Source organism: Natator depressus, chromosome 2, assembly GCF_965152275.1.
Source record: "Natator depressus isolate rNatDep1 chromosome 2, rNatDep2.hap1, whole genome shotgun sequence".
In the NCBI taxonomy this organism is placed as follows: domain Eukaryota; kingdom Metazoa; phylum Chordata; order Testudines; family Cheloniidae; genus Natator; species Natator depressus.
The window spans coordinates 12,749,635-12,774,366 of record NC_134235.1 but is presented as its reverse complement, the minus strand read 5'-3'; the positions used below and the strand labels follow the sequence as shown (position 1 = coordinate 12,774,366).

Genomic DNA, 24,732 nt, shown 5'->3' with positions numbered 1-24,732 from the left:
AATTTTTTTTTCCATTTACTTCAATAGGACAGTAAATCAGACACCACACCACTATTGAGATCTGACTCAAAGCCATCGAAATCAATGGAAAGTCTCCCATTGGCTTCAGTGGGTTTTGAAATGGGCCCTGACAGCAAATTTTCACTGCCTGTAGGGCCCATTTTAAACAAAGCACTTGAGCATATTATATTTAAGGACATGCTTAACTCAGCTTGACTTGAATATGGTTACTCTCACAATTCAAGTTAAGCGTGTGCTTAAGTGCGTTTTTGAATGGAGAGCCTTAGAGTTGATATAATTTGGTCCTGTTCAGAACACATGGTGTCCCAGTTGTATTGCTTGGATAATTTGTGGCTTGACACTGCTCTCCCTGAGGAGTAAATGATAAGAGGTGGCAAGGCACATCATGGTGAGGGTGCACTTTTAAATTCATGCAGATAAGGTTGAAGATGATGTTAGTCCTGGAACTGACTTTAACTGATGCAGGATATGGGCCTCAGGTTAAATTAATTGAGGCAAAGACCTTGGGGTAAAATTTCAAAAGTGCCTAAATCCCATATTTTTAAAAAATGGCTTAGGTCCTTAAATCTCACAGAAAGTCAATGGGACTTTGGCTCATAAGTCACTTACGCCCACATCCTCAAAGGTATCTAGGCTTTTGGGAAGGTTTTACCCCTTGTCTTTTCCTGAGTATTGCAGAGTACAAAGCAGCAATCATAATAATGTTATAAGAAGCAGTAAAACATTCTGGTATACAATATATGATGGTAAAAATACAGTTACTATGGGGCCAAATCCTGACCCCAGATACAGGTATGCAACAGGATAACAATAGGAGAAGTAAGCATGCACCAATGGGAACATGTGACCTATAGTATTTAAAAAGTAAGCTTAGAGGAAAGACGACAGCAATGAATATATTGTCAGAGAGGTCCTCAGGTGACAGTCATTGAACTGGCTACTTATTTGTTCTTCTCTGGCAGATGAGCATAGGGATAGTTCATGGGCCGTTGTACATGGGAACACCTGACATCTTCCAGAAAACTGAATGCCCAGAAAGGTATTTTTCTCTTTCTTCCAAAGGACTAAAATGAATGAAATCTGTGAGGACCAAAATAGCCTAGAAAGCTTTCCCCTGAATAAAGAAACACCAAAATCCCTGGTGTTTCTCCTACTGATGTTTCCTGGTTTACATCTGTTTTGTTAAGGCTTCCCAGGCTTAGTCCAAGGGAGCAGTTACCTGCAAATTCATAAGTGAGATGAGAAAGCTGAGATTATTCCACTTGCTGTGGTAGATTATGCTTCTCTCTTACAGCTCAGCTTGGACTTGGAAGGAATATGAAGGGAGCAGGGCCCAATGACCAACATTCTCACTAGGTATGAAACCAGAGAGATATGAAAGCCCTCATGGAGACAGTGATGAGCTCCAGTAATGGACTAAGACCCCTTTGGGCTTGGTTCCCAAACAGTTTCTGTTTCAAGTGGAGTTTGTTCTTTGAGGTCTCACTGTTCCTCCCCGGTGACTGCTCCAGCTAGCAGGTCTGTCTCCGCAACACGGCAAGCAGAGCCTTCCCTCCTCCCTGGCCAGTTAGCCCCAAACTGAGCCAGGCTCTCTCCTTTTATTCCCCCTCCAGGTGTAGCAGTGTGAGGCTAGCAGGGCCCAAAGGCTCTCCTTAACCCCTTCTCTGCTGCTGCGGGGGCCTCACTGTCCTTCATATTATTCCTGACCAGATATTTGTTGCATAAACGTTCTGGGGTGGATTTGGTAGGTAGATATTCTCTGTCTTTGTTCTAACCTCTTCCATAGCTAAATTCAATTTGAAGGGAAAAGAGGAAGCTGCATCTCCTTGCAATTCTGGCTGGTTATCACAATGCCCCATTAGATACTGAAGCTTAGCATGCAAAAAGTAATGATGCATATCAGATATGATAACAGTGGAAACAGAGCCTCCCAGAGCAGCTCAGAGTGGACCTGCATGGGATTGAACTTGGCCCTCTCCAATTATTGAAGCCGTACTGTAGATTTCAAATTTTCAGCAGTCTTACGAACGGTGGTACGGTTTTCAGCAATATGTCATCATTAACAATATTTCTGCTTTCTTTTTTAAGCAATATGCCATCATTAATTCTGAGCTGCTATATTCCTCAAGACAGTCAGCTCAAATCCAAGCTTAATGAGGTTGAGAAACATAAAGTTAGCTAACTGCATATGGGGGAAATGAAAATGCAAAGAAGTGTGGTTTCTCTCTCGTGTCTAGTGGTGATAGAGGAACTGGCTCTGAAAAAAAAATCGACTCTCTGGCCTCTCCCCCTTTCTTTCCACCCACTTATAGAACTAAAGCCGACCAGAGACATCATTTTTTAAATTCCTTTTTCAGTGAAGCAGGTAACACACTGTGACACCCAGTATGACGAGGGCACTCAACCTTCAAAGAAGGCATTGTACAATGGATGGATAGATTGAACATGTGCCATAGCCTGTGGGTTCCACAGCTGCACGCAAGAAGAAAGTGGTGGTATTTCAAGATATTCCAATCAATTAATGTTTCTATTTATGGAAAATAGTAATGGAGGCTGGCATATCTGCAAACAAAAATCCACCGGTTTTTAGGTGGACAAATAATAGTTTACGGTCTTCAAGAGCAGGAACCAGAAATTTCTGTGTGTTTGCGGCACATCACCTAGTGTGTATGAGCCCTGTTAGGGGGCTTATTCCTTCACCCACTTACTTCCCTGGTCCTTCTCACATGAACAGAGAGCAACAATACCCGAAGTCCAAAGGTGCAAACAATTCAATGTTTATTGGGGTGAACTTCCAGCAAGCATGATTCCAGTTTCCTTCCTTAGTGCCCCACTTCCCAGCTCTGACACCACAGGGACGCCTGTGTCCCTGTTCCCATTCCTGCCCTTAGCTAAACATGATTCCAATTCCCCACCCCTATTCCCTGTTCCCATTTCCCCCCCACACACACACTTCCTGATTGACTGCAGACTATATAGAAAAACTTGAGTTCTGCTTAGCTATACCTTAACCTATCAATTTCCTGAAATTTAACTAACCAATCCTAACATATTGTAACATGATTATGTAACCAATTATATCCCACCACCTTAATTAGTTTACACCCAGCAAAATTAATTATACATCCGACAGAAACAATCACAGAACCAGACAGATTATACAGACAAACAATAGCAAAGTGGGAACTATAATGACAAAACAATACCGAAGTGAGGATTTCACATCCCAGCTATTGATAAGTGAGTTCTTGACAAAGAGGATGCTATCAAACTAAGTTTCCTTTTACATCTTCTAGGCTCTTCCCTTTCTCTGGAGGGGATAGGCATTATCAGGACATGATTGTATTCCTAACAGCCCAATAGCACCTTATTTCAGTGTGACTAGTTTGGGATGTGAGGATGTGACTGTTCGCTTCCCAGCTTATGGCTGCCTCTGTTGCTTAGCCAAAGGCCTTAGCCTAAGAACAGGGCCTCAGACTGTCACAGTAAGAGAAGGACCTTACACTGGCAGACAGTGATTTTGATTCTTTCTTCTATACCTCTAACTAGCCAAGTGATAAGAATACACCTAAATTCTTAAAGTACAGGCCTTTGCAGACAGGCCTGAATATCTATATCCTAACAAGCCCTAACGTAAAACAAATAGTAATAACACTAATAAACAATGGTTGTGCATATATACCAAAGTCAAGTCCAACTCCAGTCAAAGAAGAAAAACTGTATCAATGAAATATAATGGGTCAAATTCACACTGGCGTTAAACTGGACTGAAATAATTGAAATCTCAAAACTCAATCTGTTGAGTTTAACAAAAGACAATGTTAAGGGGAGTCTCGATCGTAGTCTGTAAGTGCCTGCCTGGGGAACAAATAAATGATGATAAAAGGCTCTTCAGTGTAGCAGACAAAGGTATAACAAGATCCAATGGTTGGAAGTTGAAGCTTCACAAATTCAGACTAGAAATAACGTGCAAATTAACAGTGACGGTAATTAACCATTGGAACAATTTACCAAGGGTTGTGGTGGATTCTCCATCACTGGCAATTTTTAAATCAAATTGGATTGTTTTTAAAGCTATGCTCTAGTTCAAACAGGAATTAATTCAGGGAAGTTCTGTGGCCTTTGTTACAAAGGAGGTCAGACTACAAGGGGGTGGAGGGAGTATCAGATATGCATCCAAACTCTTAGGTGCTTATCTGAGACAAATGTAATGCCAAGCTTCACCAGTCACTAGCGCTTTAGTAATGGTGCACAAAGAGGATTCTAACTGGTTGTGAATGACACATATCTTTATCCCATCTTTGTACAACTTGATGTGTCTTCTTCCCCAAGTCCCCTGAGGCCTAGTATGGGTTGAGATGTCTCCTTTCTTGCTCCTCCATGGTTTGGGGGGAAAACAATGATTTTTTCGTGCTCTCCACAGCAATCCAGTGAGGGTAATGCTGTCCCAGGCCAGGAATCTTGAATCTTCTTCCAGCCGTGGATGGGAGGAACTGGAGTACCTGAACAGTGGTGGAGCCATGGAACGTCCTAATTCCAACCAGCGCAACTATGAATAGTGGGATGAATGGAACAATATATACTTGTTCACCCAAATTTCAGTTGAGGGCAGTCACCAAAATTGAAATGAACAAATCTTGGTAGTATTCTCAATAGTCCTGAAGTTCATTATCTGATGCCCTTATCCGTACATGATGGGGGGGTGTATGTGTTTTGCTTGCTTGCTTCGCATCAGTTGTGGAATTTTGGTGAGTTCTAATTCATATATGATTCCCTGACACCCTCCCAACTCAAAGCCACCTGGGCTAATCAGTGCTGTTCAAATCTCAGTCCAAGCCATTCAGCTGCTGATGTTTCATCTTTAATAAATAACTGGACAAAAATACTGCAGTCCAGAGAGGCAGCTGTAATTACAAATGTATTCAAAAAGCTAGATATGCATACAAATTTTGGATTAAGTTTGGGGAATTTTAAGCTGAGAAAGCTTTACATTATCTATCTGGTATAAGAACTTAATGATGTTTGCCTCTAAGGTTGTAAATTTGACTTGCAAAAGGGATGCATGCAGGTGCAGAAAAAGTAGAGGACAATGTTTTCTTACATGTCACCCAGAGCACCTGCAGAAAGTGACCTAGCGTGGTTTGGAATTTGCCTATATAAAAAATTCAAATCAGGCTCAGCACAAAGTGTGCTAGAACTGAAGAATGAGGATTATCCAGCACAGAGGAGGGGAAACTCACTGAGCCTTCATTATAAATTAAATTGTCTATACAAAAAGAGAGAAAGTATTCCACAACCTTGCAAGAAGCCAAAAATATGCCAGCATTGCTTCAAACAGTGATATCTTGTGGGAATTGTTTCATTAGCAAAGAGTGAAGCTGAATGCAGGTTAAGTTGAACAAGTGCAACTTCATTAAATCCCATGCACTGCACTGTCCCTGTGGTTGTGTAGCTTCCAGCATCACTTGGCACATTCCCTGTTTTTCTTGGTGTCCCATCAATAACAGCCCCTCCAGAGGACTTGGCCTTCTGACTCCAGTTCCATAAGAACATAAGAATGGCCATACTGGGTCAGACCAAAGGTCCCTCCAGCCCAGTATCCTGTCTACCAACAGTGGCCCATGCCAGGTGCCCCAGAGGGAGTGAACCTAACAGGTAATGATCAAGTGATCTCTCTCCTGCCATCCATCTCCACTCTCTGACAAACAGAGCCTAGGGACACCATTCCTTACCCATCCTGGCTAATAGCCATTAATGGACTTAACCTCCATGAATTTATCCAGTTCTCTTTTAAACCCTGTTATAGTCCTAGCCTTCACAACCTCCTCAGGCAAGGAGTTCCACAGGTTAACTGTGTGTTGCGTGAAGAAGAACTTCCTTTTATTTGTTTTAAACCTGCTTCCCATTAATTTCAATTGGTGACCCCTAGTTCTTATATTATGGGAAGAAGTAAATAACTTTTCCTTATTCACTTTCTCCACACAACTCATGATTTTATATACCTCTATCATATCCCCCCTTAATGCCCTCTTTTCCAAGTTGAAAAGTCCTGGCCTCTTTAATCTCTCCTCATATGGGCCCTGTTCCAAATCCCTAATCATTTTAGTTGCCCTTTTCTGAACCTTTTCTAATGCCAGTATATCTTTTTTGAGATGAGGGGACCACAGATGTATGCAGTATTCAAGATGTGGGCATACCATGCATTTAAGGGCAATAAGATATTATCCGTCTTATTCTCTATCCCTTTTTTAATGATTCCTAACATCCCGTTTGTTTTTTTGACTGTCTCTGCACACTGCGTGGACATCTTCAGAGAACTATCCATGATGACTCCAAGATCTTTCTCCTGATTAGTTGTAGCTAAATTAGCCCCCATCATATTGTATGTATAGTTGGGGTTATTTTTTCCAATGTGCATTACTTTACATTTATCCACATTAAATTTCATTTGCCATTTTGTTGCCCAATCACTTAGTTTTGTGAGATCTTTTTGAAGTTCTTCACAGTCTGCTTTGGTCTTAACTGTCTTGAGCAGTTTAGTATCATCTGCAAACTTTGCCACCTCACTGTTCACCCCTTTCTCCAGATCATTTATGAATAAGTTGAATAGGATGGTCCTAGCACTGACCCTTGGGGAACACCACTAGTTACCCCGTTCCATTCTGAAAATTTACTATTTATTCCTACCCTTTGTTCCCTGTCTTTTAACCAGTTCTCAATCAATGAAAGGATCTTCCCTCTTATCCCATGACAACTTAATTTACGTAAGAGCCTTTGGTGAGGGACCTTGTCAAAGGCTGTCTGGAAATCTAAGTACACTATGTCCACTGGATCCCCCTTGTCCAATGTTTGTTGATCCCCTCAAAGAACTCTAATAGATTAGTAAGACATGATTTCCCTTTACAGAAGCAATGTTGACTTTTGCGCAACAATTTATATTCTTCTATGTGTCTGACAATTTTATTCTTTACTATTGTTTCAACTAATTTCCCCAGTACTGATGTTAGACTTACCAGTCTGTAATTGCCAGGATCACCTCTAGAGCCCTTCTTAAATATTGGTGTTTACATTAGCTATCTTCCAGTCATTGGGTAAAGTAGCTGATTTGAAGGACAGGTTACAAACCATAGTTAATAGTTCTGCAATTTCACATTTGAGTTCTTTCAAAACTCTTGGGTGAATGCCATCTGGTCCTGGTGACTTGCTACTGTTAAGTTTCTCAATTAATTCCAAAACCTCCTCTAGTGACACTTCAATTTGTGACAATTCCTCAGATTTGTCACCTACAAAAGACAGCTCAGGTTTGGGAATCTCCTTAACATCCTCAGCCATGAAGACTGAAGCAAAGAATTCATTTAGTTTCTCTGTGATGACTTTATCGTCTTTAAGTGCTCCTTGTGTATCTTGATCGTCCAGGAGCCCCACTGGTTGTTTAGCAGGCTTCCTGCTTCTGATGTACTTAAAAACATTTTGTTATTACCTTTTGAGGTTTTGGCTACCTGTTCTTCAAACTCCTTTTTGGCTTTTCTTATTAAATTTTTACACTTAATTTGGCAGTGTTTATGCTCCGTTCTATTTACCTCACTAGGATTTGACTTCCACTTTTTAAAAGATACCTTCTCACTGCTTTTTTTACATGGTTGTTAAGCCACGGTGGCTCTTTTTTAGTTCTTTTACTGTGTCTTTTAATTTGGGGTATATATTTAAGTTGAGCCTCTATTATAGTGTCTTGGAAAAGTGTCCATGCAGCTTTCAGGGGTTTCACTCTAGTCACTGTACCTTTTAATTTCCGTTTAACTAACCTCCTCATTTTTGCATAGTTCCCCTTTCTGAAATTAAATGCCACAATGTTGGGCTGTTGAGGTGTTCTTCCTACCATAGGAATGTTAAATGTTGTTATATTATGGTCACTGTTTCCGAGCAGTCCTTTTATAGTTTCCTCTTGGACCAGATCCTGCGCTCCACTCAGGACTAGATCGAGAGTTGCCTCTCCCCTTGTGGGTTCCTGTACCAGCTGCTCCAAGAAGCAGTCATTTAAAGTATCGAGTAATTTTGTCTCCGCATTTTGTCCTGAGGTGACATGTACCCAGTCAATATGGGGATAATTGAAATCCCCCACTATTATTGAGTTCTTTATTTTGATAGCCCCTCTAATCTCCCTTAGCATTTCATCGTCACTATCACTGTCCTGGTCAGGTGGTCGATAATAGATCCCTACTGTTATATTCTTATTAGAGCGTGGAATTACTATCCATAGAGATTCTATGGAACATGTGGATTCATTTAAGATTTTTATTTCATTTGAGTCTACATTTTCTTTCACATATAGTGCCACTCCCTGCCCCCCCTGCATGACCTGTCCTGCCCTTCCGATATATTTGGTACCCCAGAATGATTGAGTCCCATTGATTGTCCTCACTCCACCAGGTTTCTGTGATGTTTATTATATCAATATCCTCCTTTAACACGAGGCACTCTAGTTCACCCATCTTATTATTTAGACTTCTAGCATTTGCATACAAGCACTTTAATAACTTGTCACTGTTTATTTGTCTGCCCTTTTCTGATGTGTCAGTTTCTTTATGTGAATGTTTCTCGTCTGATCCGGCCCACACTTTATCCTCTTCCATCCTCTCCTCCTGACTAAAACCTAGAGAATCTCTATCAATAGACTCTCCTCTAAGAGAAGTCTCTGTTCGATCCACGTGTGCCTCTGCAGCAATTGGCTTCCCCCCTCTCATCTCTCAGTTTAAAAACTGCTCTGCAACCTTTTTAATGTGAAGTGCCAGCAGTCTGGATCCACTTTGGTTTAGGTGGAGCCCATCCTTCCTGTATAGGCTCCCCCTAACCCAAAAGTTTCCCCAGTTCCTAAGAAATCTAAACCCCTCCTCTCTACACCATCGTCTCATCCACGCATGGAGACTCTGAAGCTCTGCCTGCCCACCTGGCCCTGCGCGTGGAACTGGTACCATTTCTGAGAATGCCACCACAGAGGTCCTGGATTTCAGTCTCTTTCCTAGCAGCCTAAATTTGGCCTCCAGGACGTCTCTCCTACCCTTCCCTATGTCATTGGTACCTACATGTACCACGACCACCGGCTCCTCCCCAGCACTACACAGAAGTCTATCTAGATGCCTCGAGAGATCTGCAATCTTCATACCAGGCAGGCAACTCACCATACGGGTCCACTGAAGATGATACATTTTCCCTGTTATACAAACATTTTAATACAAACATTAAAAACAAATAATTGGTGCCCAGACATCCACTCCATGTCCCTTTGGCTAGAGGTTGATATCATATAGCAGAGTTGGAGTCTTGTCTTTACCACACACTCAGCTGGTTACATAGTCTTTCAAATAGTGTGGTCTCCTCAACAGGCAACCCCACCGGGAGTGACCTATCTCTGTCTCCCTGTCACCTTTCCCCGAGTCTAGCAAACTGTCTCAGTGGAGTCTACTCCCTCCCTGTGGGGTTGGTCCCTGGGTGGTTCTCTGTCTCTGTTCTGTGATGATCTCTCTGTTCCCCAAGAAGGATTTGTTGTGCTTACCACCCACCACCACAAACTTCAGTTGATACCATCTGTTATTTTTTGCGATAGTTATTAGGAGGGCACGTTTTGTTGCAGGCTGCCTTATACTCTCATTGTATATTATCAGATTGTTCCTGCTGTTTGTAACGAGTATATCTGAGTCTAATTCACCCCAAGGAATCACATTGCAGCTAGATAGCTGGGCCTCTTGGAATCACATCGAGTGTTTCCATTTTAACTTTGGGGCCTGCATGGAGGTTGGCATTGTCCTTGTTGCTTTCCTGTCCTGACAGCCTGAACCTGATATGTTCTTGAACTCAAGGAGAGAGTCAGGATGTGGGAGGGAGTACAAGGAAACAATACAGGTCAACATGATCAAAAATGGTCACAGCACACCAATCAACCATACTCAAGCTTTTTTATAAGCATCACAACAAAGGAGAGTTTTGAGGAGGATAATGAGTTGGTTTAATGAATGTTTATGTGAGGCTCCTCCCATGCATGAGGGGCAGCATGGGAGAATGCAAGAACATGCTTGTTTGAAAATTTAACAAGTAGGTGATGGAAATTGGCATTATGAGCCAATCAGAGTTGGGAGTGGACCTCTCAATGGTTGAGATTGATAGGCAGAGCGGAGATAGGGCACAGAGGGCCTTGAAAGTGAACTTGACCTCATAACTTGACCTTTATATTCCCCCACAAAGTGAGCTAGGTTTTCTATTGGAGAAGAAATTAGTACTGGGGAGTCTGGGTACATTCTTAGTTTACCTTGTTTTATTTCACTATGTACCCCAGTCCTGGAACAGAGGTGGTCACAAACAGTACATAGTCAATATCCTATTCCCTTTAATCTCAATCTAAACACCAGTGTCTGGTTTCGAAGGAGCCTCAAGATTTGACTTTAGTTAGAGAGATTAAGGCAGAACACAAACTCTCTTGCTGCTTGACCCAGCTCACCCAAAAAGAAGCCATATCACAAAACTAAACAACAGGCATTTTTTTGAGGAACATAAAAACATAAGAACGGCCATACTGGGCAAAGATCCCTCTAGCCCAGTGTCCTGTCTTCCAATAGTGGCCAATGCCAGGTACCCCAGAGGGAATGAACAGAACAGGGAATCATCAAGTGATCCATCCCCTGTTGCCCATTCCCAGCTTCTGGCGAACAGAGGCTAGGGACACCATCCCTGCCCATCCTGGCTAATAGCCATTGATGGGCCTATCCTCCATGAATTTATCTAGTTATTTTTTTTTAACCCTGTTAAAGTCTTGGCCTTCACAACATCCTCTGCCAAGGAGTTCCACAGATTGACTGTGCGTTGTGTGAAATAATACTTCCCTTTGTTTGTTTTAAACTATACACTGTTCACTGAAAACTGTACCCTGTTCATACACGTGAAAAGAATGTAAGACTGTGTAACAGTACTACCTGGTAACTCCTGCCCTAACAGTACTGTTAGCCCTGGGAAGTTACCTTCCTTTTCCTCTCACAGGGGCCATGTAAGCAGGAGGAATGGAAGCTCCCTAAAAGTGGGGGGCCACCAGGCTCTGAACCATGTTCCTGCCCCCCATACCTCCCACCCATGTTCCCACTCCTCTTCCCCTGCAAGACCCCGCCCCCTGCTTGCTCCACTCCTCCCCTCCCCTGGCTCTCCCTTACAGCCAGTAAAAAGTGGGAGGGCATAACCCTCCCACTTTTAAAAGTGATGGGGATATGGCCCCTTGGCCCCTGCATTCTGGCGCCCCTGCGTGCAAGTATTTGTGTAGCTTCCTCGCTCATTGTTTTCCTGAGCATATCTCAAGCACTGGGGATCTGGATTTAGGTCTCCCAGAAAGTACATCCTACCCTTTGGAATCAAGATAATTTTGGGGTGTTTGTGATGCAACTGGAGCTGAAAAAATGAAGGTGCAAATGCACCATCAAAAGTGAGGCAGCCCATGATAAAATGTGGTCCTTAATGCTTTGCACATTGAAGCCAAAAATTCTAGCAGTGAAATGACTGTCAAAATGACTCCTTTTTTCTGCATGATCAGCAATTTTTAGATCTGAACATATCTCTTGTGCTTTGTCTTCAGGATTCATGATTCTACACATTTTATTTGTTGTTTCCACAATGGCTTTACAGTTTGCCATTAAAGAGAATGACTTTTTCTTAAAGCAGCTTACAAAGAGTCTGGCATAAAAATACTATAATGAAAACAAAGAGAAAAAACCCAAGGTTTAGTTAACATGAAGGAGGACAACAAAACAGAAACAGCTTTGTTTACAAAAGCATTTTTAGCATGATTACAAAGCAGGGATGTCAGTGTCAAAAAGAGTGATCACAAATCTGATTCTTGCTTCTTTTTCCTCTGCAGAAATCTAGTTACAGATATTTTCTTTATTGTCTGTGTTGTTCAAATTAAGGTAAGTCATCCATAAAGTCTCATGTATAATTCATGCAAAGGTTCAGTGTGCTGTGTATTTGCCCTACTTCAGTAAAAAAATCACATTATTATAATTTGACTTTCGATATAGAGTGTTTATTTATTTACAATTTTAATTAGACTCATAATTATGTCTCATGATCACTAAAGTCAATAGCAGCGGCAGAGATGGACAAAAACAATTAGATTGGGATTTCTTTTTTTTAAGTTCAAAAGTTTATTTTTTCCTTTTTTAAGAAGATCAAAGGAATAGTGGGGGGAGAGAGGGGAAGATACATTCATCTAATAAAGACATAATAAATTAAAATTAATCAAGTGATAAAAGATACGTGGCCAGATATTAATGAGAATTTATGGCAATATATGGTATGTTTATGATCTCACTTACACTGGGGCAAATCAATAGTAGCTTCATGGAATCAATGTAGTTACAGCAGTGTAAATCTTGTGTAAGCCAGAAGAGTAGCAAGCCTGGAGATTTCATAAATGGGAATGTAAGCCTTGACTCAGCATCCAGTTCCTATTCCGTGAAGCACTTAAGCACATGCTTAATTTAAAGTCCTTGCTTAAGTGTATTGCGGAAGTGAGGCATAAGTAGTTAGATAGACTCTTTCAACCGTGTGAAATTCAAATTGTGTGTGTGTTTGTGTGTGTGCGTGTGTGTGTACATGAGATATTTTCAGTAAGAAAAGCCCTGAATGCAATTCATGGACCATATTGTTTGCTTTCTGTGACTCACAGTTATGATATAATCACACATCCCAAAAGTTGAATGCAGTTTAGTACAAAAAAATGGATTGTCCAAAAATTTGCACCCAACACTCATTATCCATTATTTGCCTTTTGTTATTCCCCTGTTTCATAACCATCATTTCCCCAATCAGGAAACAGTACCATACTATGTACCTTTGGCAACCAGACATGCAACACAAATAATGAGTAGCTGAAGCCAGCAGCCCACAAGATTAATATTATTTATTCAGACTATTGGTTGAATTTTTATGAACAATGACTTCACAAGAAGAAAAGAAGACAGGTTCGTAAATGATTTGCCGAATGAAAAGGGGGCTAAGATTATATCAGATATTATTAATGAATAGTTCTACCAGCCCTAATCATTCTACACATTTTGCAGAGGTTGGCACAAGAAGGTTAGGCTGAGCTGTAGATCATTATTATTAATAATAATAATAATTAATAATTTGGTAGCCCCATCAGAATTGGAACCCTGTGTGCTAGGTTCCGTACAAAAGCAACTAATAAAGATTTTCTCCCATTTTGTTAAAGGACCCTTCACTGCTTATTTAAGTGGTGCACTCTGGCCGCGATAGAAGGTCTCCATAGAGACATTGGTGGGGGAGGTGATGATTTGGCTTTCTCGTATAATGGCATCTTCCACTGTTTTTTCACCTCATAATCTCCACTCCCTAGCCACTTGTGCAGTATGGATTCTGGAGGGTGACACATTTTTGTTTTACCCAATGCACAGAAGTTTTGGGTTTTTTTTCTTCTGATTTCCGCTGTACTGATTTACCTGTGTAGGCCCCCTTTACTCAAGGGGCCTCTGACCTTTATTGGGAGGGTTGCCGTTAGGATGATCCTGTGTGCTACAATCCTGCCTCGAAGACTACAACTCCCATGATGTCCTAGTGAAGGGAGAGTCTTCCTCTCCCAGGGAATGCAGGAGGTGAATGCAGTGGGCTCCATTTTGGGGAGAACTGAGCTTGCTTGTGTGAAGCTCTGTCCCTATCAGGAGCTGCTGCTAACAGCTGCTAGGAAGCCAGATGCTGCTGCTGAAAGCTGGCTGGGGCTTTGATCGAGCAAGGAGTCTTGTAGGTGGTTGGTGGCTTCACTGGAGCCAGGGCATTGATTGTTGCTGTGCCTAGAGCTGACTGAACTGGGCCTGCAGCGAAGGCAGGGTGAGTAACCACCACCCTTGTTTAGGAAAGTACTTGCAAGGGAAGGGGGACAGGAAAGAGACTTTAAGAGGTTGTCTGAGAAGAGGAAGAGTGGCCTTCTCATCAAATCAGAAACCAGGGTTGCTGACATCTGGTTAATGCAACTTCCATCTTCAGAGGGGTTGTGCAGATTGTTGCCTTGGTTGGACTGATTCACTGGACCAACAGAGTTCTGTCTCCAGCTTCAAGATCTCCAAGCGCACCACGCAAGCTAGTGTTTAGAACTCTGGAATCCAATGGAGTGCACACTCCAGGGTGGGGTACATGGTGGCAGTGTAAATGCAAGTTAGATATGCTTCATTTACTACTGTAAAACTGTATTTCTTAATTGATTTGTTGAACTGCCCCCTGCTGATTTAAATTTGTGGTGACCTTTAATCTCAGGCTGTTATAACATTTTTTTAAAAATGTTAAGTAAAGGTATGTTAACTCTGATCTAAGTGTATATTGTGTGTATATTGTTTATAATTAGTATTTAGGAGTGAAGGACATAAATCCACACCGTGTAGAGGTCAAGCGTAGGAGTTTATTACGTACAGCACTGATGGAGTGTCACCTTGCTTATTAGGCTCAGAGACACTGTCAATCAGTTGATTACAATGGAATATATGGATTTTCCATGGGCAGGGAAAGTGACGGGGTAGGCAATCCCACACCCCCGGATAGGTCTAGCTGCAAGACGTGATAGCACAGTAGCCAATGGTCAAAAGGTTACATAATGTCTCCGGCCATGGTCTCAATGTTAACAAATTAACATTTAGCATTTAATTAGTACTTTAATAAATGTATTAGTATAGAATATATGTTGGATTCAATTTGGGGTCCATAGGAATGAAGTAGCTCCTTTGATTGTCCAACAGATACATATCTAGGGGTAAAAGCAAAGAAACAGTGAAAGTATATGGCAATAAAGATTGTCTTTCAAGTTGCTTATTTGTGATTTAAGGCAGGCTTTGGTTCCTGGGAAAGGGAGGTGGGAGGAGGCCATATCTTATAGTGACATGCTAGAACCTTTCATAAACTCAAGGTTGGATGTGTGGGAAGAACATCTCCCTACAGAATAAACTAACACAACAGAAACAGGGCTTCTTTGTTCTATTTGCAACTTTGAATAAGACACAATTATTGCCCCCAACATCTGGCGTTTTGCTGACCAGGCATATCTTAGCAAAAGTAAGGTTATCTTTGTTTATTCTGCTTTCTCTTAGCTATTGCTAGGCCTCTGACCTCTTGACCAAACTCTGGACTTTTGGCCTATACACAAATCCAGTATACCAGGTTATTACATCAGCAATGGATTTTAACCCTTTAAGGAGTTAGACCCATTGCACAGATTAGCTAAGGTTTATTCCTGGAGGCTCCCATGGCATGCCATTGAGTGTGTACAGGGCACAGCTGGGTAGAGGTATACCAATTTTAATTTCCAAGTAAAAGGACTGCAGCAAAGTGGTGGATAGAGGATTCCCATCTGTCCAACATCACCACTGGAATACTCAGGATCTCCTTTCCTGTCAACAACATCAGGCACCCAGGCAAACAGGTGAGCATTGCCTGCTCCCAAGTAACCCTGGGAGGAAAGCGGGGGGGTTACACCTGGAAGAGCATGCTATCATGTGCTCAGTGTAAATGTGAGTGGAGACTGTGGTGTTAAATATACCCTTAGACTGAAAGGGAACCCACTGGAGTCACATTAGAGTTGAACTGGTATGATAGAGCGGTGAATCAGGCTCCCAGAGTCCAGTCTAATATTCATTGACGTGCCCTCTTTTACACACTGGTGTAATCTCTAACATAGGAAATACATTTTTCATTACATGTCCTTTCCCTTTCACATGTGCTTTCAGTCTGTCCTTTCTCATAGGTGGATTTATTATGGGTAGGAGATCCCAGACTGACTGTCTTGCAGGTGAATGAAAAGGGGAATTTCCATCCCCTGGGAAATTCCAAAATGTCAACATTTGTTTTCAGCCCAAATTGGAAAGTGAAATTTTTTGATTGTTCTGTGAAATGGAGAGTCCAGGAAAATTTGATTTAGAAATGAAGAAACATTTAGTTTTGTCATTTTCAGTCAAAATAAAATACTGACTTGGCTAAAATCAAAATGTTTCATTGTGATTTGTTGAGCTGATCTGAAGCTCCATTTCAAATCAGTTCAATATTAAACTAGATTTTCCCATTGTTGGGCATTGCCTCACGGAAGATATATTTTGGGAACCTTATGCCGACACTCTCCCCATGACTGGACTACAGCCCCCAGTATATTCAGACTCATGTGAGGCCAATGATGCACCATGTGTATTGGTCAGATGGGATTCCATATTGCATTATAGGAGATGTAGTTTTTCAGGGACCCTGGCCCATAGGAGCGAATGAGGGCCCAAACGGCAATTCCCATAAGGCAATGAATTGATAGGGAAATAAAGTTTAATGTTTTGTTGAACTGATTCAACACAAAAATAAATTCCGGTCAGTTCAACAAAATGAAGCATTCCAATTTGTCTCAAACGGACCCAAAACAAAATGTTTCATTTAGAGTTTCCTGATGAATTTTTTTTTCAGCAACATCAAAAAGTTGCATTTCACAGAAACTGTATTTCCACTGAAAAAATCATTCCAACACAAGATTCCCAGTCAGTTGTACTTCCAGGCTGTTTATTCACTACATAGAATTTGCAAAACTGGGCCATATAGTAAAATAAACAGCATTCACCTGCCCCTGTAGAGTCAATATCCATTTTCTATCTTCATTCTGCAGTGGTGGGACATCCTCCCCGCCATAGACCTGGAACTATCATGCTGTGCACATAGCTAACCTATGTAACCACACAGTCTTATTAACATTACCTTTGACCTCCCTCCTTCCCCTTCCCTCTGACTGTTTGTTATTCACCTTGTGCCTTCATAGAATCATAGGATCATAGAATATCAGGGTTGAAAGGGACCTCAGGAGGTCATCTAGTCCAACCCCCTGCTCAAAGCAGGACCAATCCCCAACTAGATTGTCCTTGTCCTAGATTGTAAGCTTTTAGGGCTGGTATCATGTCTTCTCGTCGTCTCAGTGGAGCTGCCCTAGCATAAATGGTGCAATGGAATGGTGATTCAGGCACTTGAAGAGGATGAGTGTTGCTAAACAATTTACACTGATGTATCCCCTTCTACCTAGTTAACTTTGTTTTAAGGCCGGAGCCTGAACAATTTTTCTATTCATTTGCACGCTACTAATATAGCGATTCATGCATCATAGAATTCAAATGATCTTCATTCACATTTGAAGCCGAAATGCAGTTTTATGTGCAAATGTTTCTGTACTTAACACAGCTCATTCATCATCTCTATCAATGTATTTCTTCCAGGTAAGCCCTAACAATTTAAATAGGATGAGTTCATTTCTTGTCGTTTTAGAGGACTCACTCCTACTTCCATTGAGTCTCAGTCTAGGGAGCAGGATCAGACCCCATATTAGAAATTTTAGTCATTATTTAAGCATCTAGGGGTCTGATCCAAGTCCCACAGAAAGCAGTGGGAGTCTCTCCATTAACTTAAGTGGGTTTTCGGATCAGACTCCTAGAGTTCAGGCCTGAACAGCCACAGAAGTCGATTAGAGTTGAGGGTGCTGAGATATCAGGCATTCAGATACCACAGTGCTGAATGTGGGATAATACCTGAACAAAACAGAATAGCACCATGCAGGAGGAACACAGCACCATACAAGCTGAAGGCCTTATTTAAACCACACAGGTTAAATGGAATATTTCGTAAACATCCTTCCCTGATTCTTATTACCAATGGAAAATGTCTAAGGAGCTAGAAAAAGCTGTGTAGGGTCATGACTTCCATGCACTTTAATTAAAATTATGCTGTATTGGGATAGTGAGAACAAGGCACTTTGTGTTTATTTCAAGCACCAAATAATTTAGGGTCACTGAAGCTTTGTCTATACTGGCGTCATTCCTCATGTTTTCCGTATCTCATACTCTTCTAACATGGGTTATGATTGTTTTGTCACAAACCAGTTTACACTCTTTTAATGCTTCAGAACCCACGTGGCTATCAGCTGAACTGGATTCTATTGTGCTTCCTGCTTCATCAACAAAAATTGTCACGTAAGATCCAGCTGAATATCTTTCTTACTGGTGGTGTTCTAAGAGGCCGAAAGAACCAGCTTGTCTGGGGGATGGTGGTTTGCATCTGCAGCAGCAGCCATTAGGAAAAAATCAACTTTTGAAGTGAGCGCAGGTGACATCACTGCTACTCACAAAGGGTAAATGTGGAACCCTTAAACAGTGAACTCCAATCACAAGTCAGTGTTTAACATGCTATGTTGGCTATGGTACCACACTAGCTTTTGTTCTCATTTAAGGAAGAATCATGGTTATTGGGCTCAGGGGGACATAATGAGTTTTTACACGTGTCCATTGTATGTTGTTTTTTTTACAATCACTTCTCTGAAAGAAATCCCACACTTTATTATTAGTTAAATGGATTAGTAGGTTGTAGGTACGCACGTGCGTGTGTACACCGGATGCATGTATTTGTAAGGCATGGGGAAAAGACACGCAGAGATAAAACACACAGTAGGAGAGGTCCTTTTCTGGTCTAAATGGGCATAGTTCCATTTCTGGGACACTACTTCTCAAATCATTCCAGTTCATGTATATACATTCTTCAATGCTCATGCCTTTTATTTGAGTGTTGGATAATAATACTTAACCCACTTGTTGTTTTACTCCTGTTCCCTTGTTAAATGTGTACGTTCTTATCTGACTTATCTAAAAAGGAAAATACCATCTTGGAAAGAACACACTCCAGAAAGGAAACTGTCAAAACATGCCTCAGCACATCTTGAGCCTAAGGGGCATACACCTATTGCAATGGTGTTCTGAGGCATCGGTCAGTCACTTGAATTTCTGTAGTGCCTCTCATGTGGCTATTTCAAAGCACTTTACAAATCAGAACAAATCCAGCAGAGGGCAGCTCAAACAAATATGGCTTTCAGGTGTAGGTAGATTCTAGCAGGGATTCAAAGAGACTGATCCTCAGTTGAACAGGACTCTGCACATACTGAAAGGTTACAAGAAGTGAGCGCAAACGTCAGGAAGTCTGGAAGTTTGGTGTGAATGCTTGTTGAAGGTTCAGATGATTCTCTCAATCTTCTCCACAGCTTTTGGGCCTGCAAAGCTAGGGTGGAAATCCAGTGAGAACAGACTTTCTTGTAAAATACTGGGGACTTCCAGTTATGATGCTCCACAAAAAAAAAAACTTGGGGTCAGCTTGTGACCTCCAGAATCTGATCCATAATAAATCATTATTTCTGCATCTGTGCTTCTGGTCCCAATCGAATCAAAGTGCACAAAGACGAAAAATAATGGAGGCCCAAAGTTATCCTGACTTTCATGAATCTCTGAAAAGGCTCAGCTCAGGCTTGATTTGAGTTTCAGCTGAAAGTTCAGGACAGCTCTTATTTCCTGTGAACTGGCTCACCTATCCCTAAGTGCAGTCATGAAAGCGGTGACACAGAACAATTTCTCAGATACCCACTTGAGTGCCTAACCTAGAAGGTGTCGGGGAAGGAGGTGACAAAGCTGAAAAGTAGCAAGATCATGCAGGGCCAGGTATATAAGTACAGAAATCTTAATGATGTCTCCTTTGTCTGGGAGCCAGGGAGTTTTTCTCAGTGCTGCCGCAGGGCAGAAAACTCCCATCCTCAAAGTTTGCCTAGAATCTTTGTTCTCTCATATGAGTTTCTCGCTCAGGCATGATCTACACTTAAAACTTAGGTCAACGTGTCTGTGGCTCTCAGGGGTGTGAAAAATCCACTGCTATAGCTCTGCCGACCTAACCCCTGGTGTAGACACAGCTAGGTTGATAGACAGATACTTCCATAGACATACCTACCGTCTCTTGGGGAGAGGGAGTTCTTACAGCCATGGAAAAAACCCTTCCATTGCTATAATCTGCCGCTGCACTGCAGAGTTAAAGCAGCATAGCTGCAGCGCCTGCAGACATGGCCTCGCTCTGTACAGTACACGGACTCTCCGTGCTCTAGGATATTTTATCAGCAGCATCAGGCTGACGCACTAATAATAAGTGCAGTTACAGTACGTAACTTACAGTATGTTCAGGCAGTGAACAAGGGGGAAGAAATACATATTCGAGCTGCATCACTATTGGTACCGACTTTATATTTCACCCCAATATTGTAAGCAATACTCTGCCAAATGGAGGGAAGGAGAGAACTGAGAGCTTCTGAAATGCTGTTCTTGTAGAAGGGTGGATAGGATTCAGAAAGCTCCCACACAGAGAAACAATACATAATAACAGCTTTGGGCTAAGACTGCAGTCTTGTCTTATTCTGCACAGCGGGGAGGGAGGGAGTGTAAGCCCCTGTCTGGTGCAGAGCACAAGCACTCCCTTTGACAAGAGAGGGTGGGGACTGGGCTGCACACACCTCCAGGAGTTGCTGGCCAAATGCAAGAGGGTAAGTAAGCTGCAGTTACTCACCTCCCTCTTGCAGCAAGAGAGGAATTGTGACTCCAAGTTATAATTTCTCCATGGTCAGGGCAGCTATGTGCCACCCCTACCTCTGGGCTGAGCTTAGGGCTCAGTGTACCCCCTGTGTAATTAATTAGTCTTACGTGTATTACCATAGTGCCTAGGATCCATAGCCATGGACCAGGACCCCATGGTGCTAGGTGCTGTACAAACACACAGCTGAAAGACTGTCCCTGCTACAAGGAACTTAATGAGACATTTGGCTATTATCACCCTGATTCCTTTGGCTAGATTCTGCCTAGTCTTTACATGGGTCTTCATTTGATGGGGAGGAGCTTTGCTTTCCTTCCATGGCCCCTTTAAAGGCCTGGCACAATTGCATCCCCTATGTTCAGTATATATCACATAGGTATATGGGACAAGAGCCTTGTATCTTTATGATCTTTGCTTTTCAAGACACTATCATTGTGGAAGGCAGCCAGCATCAAGTTAATGCCTCGACTGAGGGGAAACGGCACTTCAGAAGGGAAAAATGAATTCCGTGTTACGATATGCAGATGTATTGGAAGAAGCTGTTTGGAGTCAGACACCAGGAAAAAAAATAAAACCAAACTCCACATGCCCTATGTGGGGAAGCATTTGCTAATGCAGTCATTAGGATTTACTCCAAAGCACCTTTAACTCATCTTACAGAAAACAGCAGGGCTGAAAAATCAGATAGAAATAATATAAAATAAACATGTTTTAGCAAAAGGACAAATGATCTCATTTGAAAACTGCACAGGATCTTCCTACCTGCTGGGCTTAATTTCAAAATCCAGTGCTATCATTAGGAAAATAACAAGAAAAAGCTATTTGGTCTCACTTTGCGTTCATTTCATCTACAATTGCAAAAAAAAAGAAGTGGTAGGGTGGGGGGTATACAGCACCACTGTGGGTGTGCCTCTGTGGGCCATTTTGCAGGACCAAGGCACTCTTTTCCTGTTTTTTTCAAACCCTAGAATATACAAGACATGGCATTAGGATTAAGGTGACTTTCATGCAAAAGGAGAATGTTTCCCTTGTGTCTATTACTTGCAACATCCTGGAGATATCCACTCCAAATTCTTGACCAAGACACCGGAGAAAACAAAGAACATACTTCGCTCAACGAATCCTTCTCAGGTTTTAGATGAAACCCACTACATGCTGGGGCAAGACTCTGGGTGTATAAGTAATAATAATAAATACTTTGAATGTGTACAGCACTTTCCAATCATAGGCTTTACAAAGGTCCGTAAATATCATTTTATACCCTTTTATAGGTAGAATTAATAGTGTAGCCAGCCGTAGAGATTTTTTTCACAAGTCTCATGATATTTACTGTTTTTATTCAAGCCCCAGCTTATGGAGTCAAATGATCTCACAGAATCTCAGCTTTCAACTGGAAAAAAAAAAGCTTCTGGCCTTCATGGTTCTAAAGGAAAACCTGAAAATATGAACAAAGTATACACAAAAGGCTCAGAAACCAGAAGGTATATTAAAAATAAATGTTTTTTTTTAAAAAAACCCTCTTATTATTTTTACACCAATGCAATGACTTTGGACCCTGCCTTGTAATTTTTGAACATGGAGTTGGCAATACTATCAACAGCACTGGGATGCTACACTCATGCTGTGCATATATCAACAAAAATTGTGTTAACACATGTTATATAACAGTGAATCAGTCCTCCCAGCCATCTGGGACACAGCCACCCCACTCCGCTCCTCTTCCAAACTCCTCCACATCCTCTTCTTACATAAAGCTTTCTTGTGCTGCTCTTCTCCACCCATGTCCAAGCACTGAGAATGCTTGAAGTGCTGTGCCATGGACCATAACTGTCTGAGGAGGGCTAACAGCTCCGAGGGGCGGGGCCCTCTGGATTTGAACACGTCCGGGCCTGGTGTCTTTTTCTCTCCTTCCTCGTTAGGATCCCTCAGAGAGGAAGAATGGTCTCATGGTTAAGGCACTGCTTGGGACTCATGGGAGCTTGGTACTGTTCCTGGTACTGCTACAGACACCCTGTGGGTTGTTGGACATGTCACATAATTTCTCTGTGTCTAAGTTCCCCCATCTGTAAAATGGGCATAATAATGCCTCCTTGTCTATATAAATCATAAACTCTTTGGGGCAGGAACTGTGACTGTACAGCACCGAGCTCAAATTGGCCCTGCTCCTTGATTGGGGTTCCAATGCACTGTGGTGGTATAAATAAGTTACCATGGGCCCAGGGAAAGCTGATGGCCTCATAGCTTTTCCTCAGGTGATTGGGAGTCCTGGCTCCTTGGCAGTAGAAAGTTCTCTCTGAGTGGCTAGTAGCGCCCCCAAGCTGCTGGTGGAGCGGTGTGACGAACATTACAGCTTGTAAGGGAGGTGAAGCACTTTTCACCTTTAACAAATCCTGGAAAGATTAAGTAAAACAATACTTATTACTGAAAGCCAATTCTTTGTAACCTGAGGCAATTTAGCTAAATGACTTTCTTCTGCAGGTTCTAGAGTTTCCTCCAATTCATTTCTTATATTGAAATAGGTTGGGGGAAAAAACTGTTATCTATAAAAGTTGGATTTGTTTTTTGTTTTTTTTTCTCTCTCTCAGCAGCTATCTGAGCACACAAAATGCTATGCAAGCAGAATGGTTTTCTTTCTCAACTTCCATCCTGCTCCAATTCCCTATAAATGGAATTTGTCCAGATTCAGTAACCAGGGCATCTAAGTGTATCCATCTGCTTATCAGTGGGCAACTCTGACTAAACATTTACTTACGCATTCAGGTTACACGGCAGGTCTCAGCTGCTTATTGATTTTACTCCACTAAAATAGATGATTTTGTTTCGTATTGAAAAAGTGAACAATTTTTCTGACACCAACCACTTGTTTAATAGTCTTGGAATAATCTATATTTCATTAAAATGATGACTTATTACACCCCAGCACTCCCCTGTCTTCTTAACTATTGATTTAAGGCAGTTTAACGCTAGTATAGCATATAATAAATTGGCCTGGTCTGGCAGCACTTTGTTATAAAGTCATTCTTCACTATATAAACACCGTACTAGCATATATTAGAGCTCTTCCTCAGATTTGTTTCCAAGAAAAGCTTCTTCCTACCGAAACAGATTCACTACATATTTTTTATAAGCCACATAAAACTTTTAGCTAAGTAGAGGGCACCACAATCAATATTCATAGCATGATTTATAGGAGACGGAAGCATTCCACTAAATCCTGACCATAAACCCACTACCGTAAAGTATTTAATACAGTAATCCATCTTGTGGATATTTTAAACGGGGCATTAATGGTGCTGAAAAGTCGAGTGGCAGTGAATCACCTGCATTAGAGGGAGGTAGTTAGGAACTTTATTAGCATAAATGAGTCAAACTTTTCTAAGCCTTTCACCCCTTTAATTTTGAATCAATTATGTCTTGCTTTCTAAATTTTGTCCTGTGCTTTCAGTTGCTGGTATCACACCAGATTCAACCTCACCTGGTCAAATAGAGTCATCTTCACATTGCCTATGGAGATATAAAGAGCATTCTGTAGCAGTTCAGATATTGGCAGTTATCAGAGATAAACTGCCTTGCAAGCAGGCTGAAGGTACTCCCGGCCCATGGTCCACTCCGCCTCCACTCACCTGAGAAAATGAAACCAGACACTAGTACATGAGCCAATCTGCACATTGCTCAAGCATTAAAAAAAAAAGCAGCCGGGTAGGGGAAGGAGCAGTTCTGCTTCGCACTGTTTGCTCAGACAACACGCTTTCTTTGTCTGTCGTTATTGAGAAGACCACGTCATCTGAATGGGAAGTTAGCGAATGACTCTGGGATAGGGTGTACAAATCCCACATTGGGTCAGAATGGGTTAATGAGAGCTTGTGGTCTCAGTTGGCTTTGTCCCATTACACTTACAGTAGGTGTCATCCTGGAGGAAGAAGGACTGATTCTGGCTCAGTTGGGGGCTGCCCAGGAAGGAGAGCAGCTCGCTGTCTCTCTCGGTAAGAGAAGAGTAGCTGGAGTTGGGGAGATGAGATGGACTGCAGGCAGACAGATGAAGCCTTTTGTTTTCAGTTTTTGTTTTGTTTAAAATTTTCCAGGGAAAGAACCATGGGGTTAGAAGGGACCGCAAAGGTCATCTAGTCTAACCCCTTGCCAAGATGCAGGGTTTGTTGTGTCTAAACCATCCAAGACAGATGTCTATACAGTCTCCCTTTGAAAACCTCCAGTGAAGGAGCTTCCACAACCTCCCTAGGAAGGTCTGTTCCATTTTCCTGAGATTGAATC

The 24,732-nt window shown here is 41.8% G+C and overlaps 1 long non-coding RNA gene across 1 annotated transcript in view; it reads right to left on the bottom strand.

Annotated features, from left to right (window-relative positions):
* Positions 1-22,025: 22,025 nt before the first annotated feature.
* Positions 22,026-24,732, bottom strand: part of LOC141981259 (uncharacterized) — a 38,226-nt gene continuing 35,519 nt past the window's right edge. Inside the window, exons 3-4 of the long non-coding RNA XR_012637703.1 lie at positions 23,939-24,086; positions 22,026-22,853 (exon numbers count right to left, since the gene is read on the bottom strand). This is a non-coding gene — a long non-coding RNA (uncharacterized LOC141981259). The remainder of the gene's footprint in view (positions 22,854-23,938; positions 24,087-24,732) is intronic.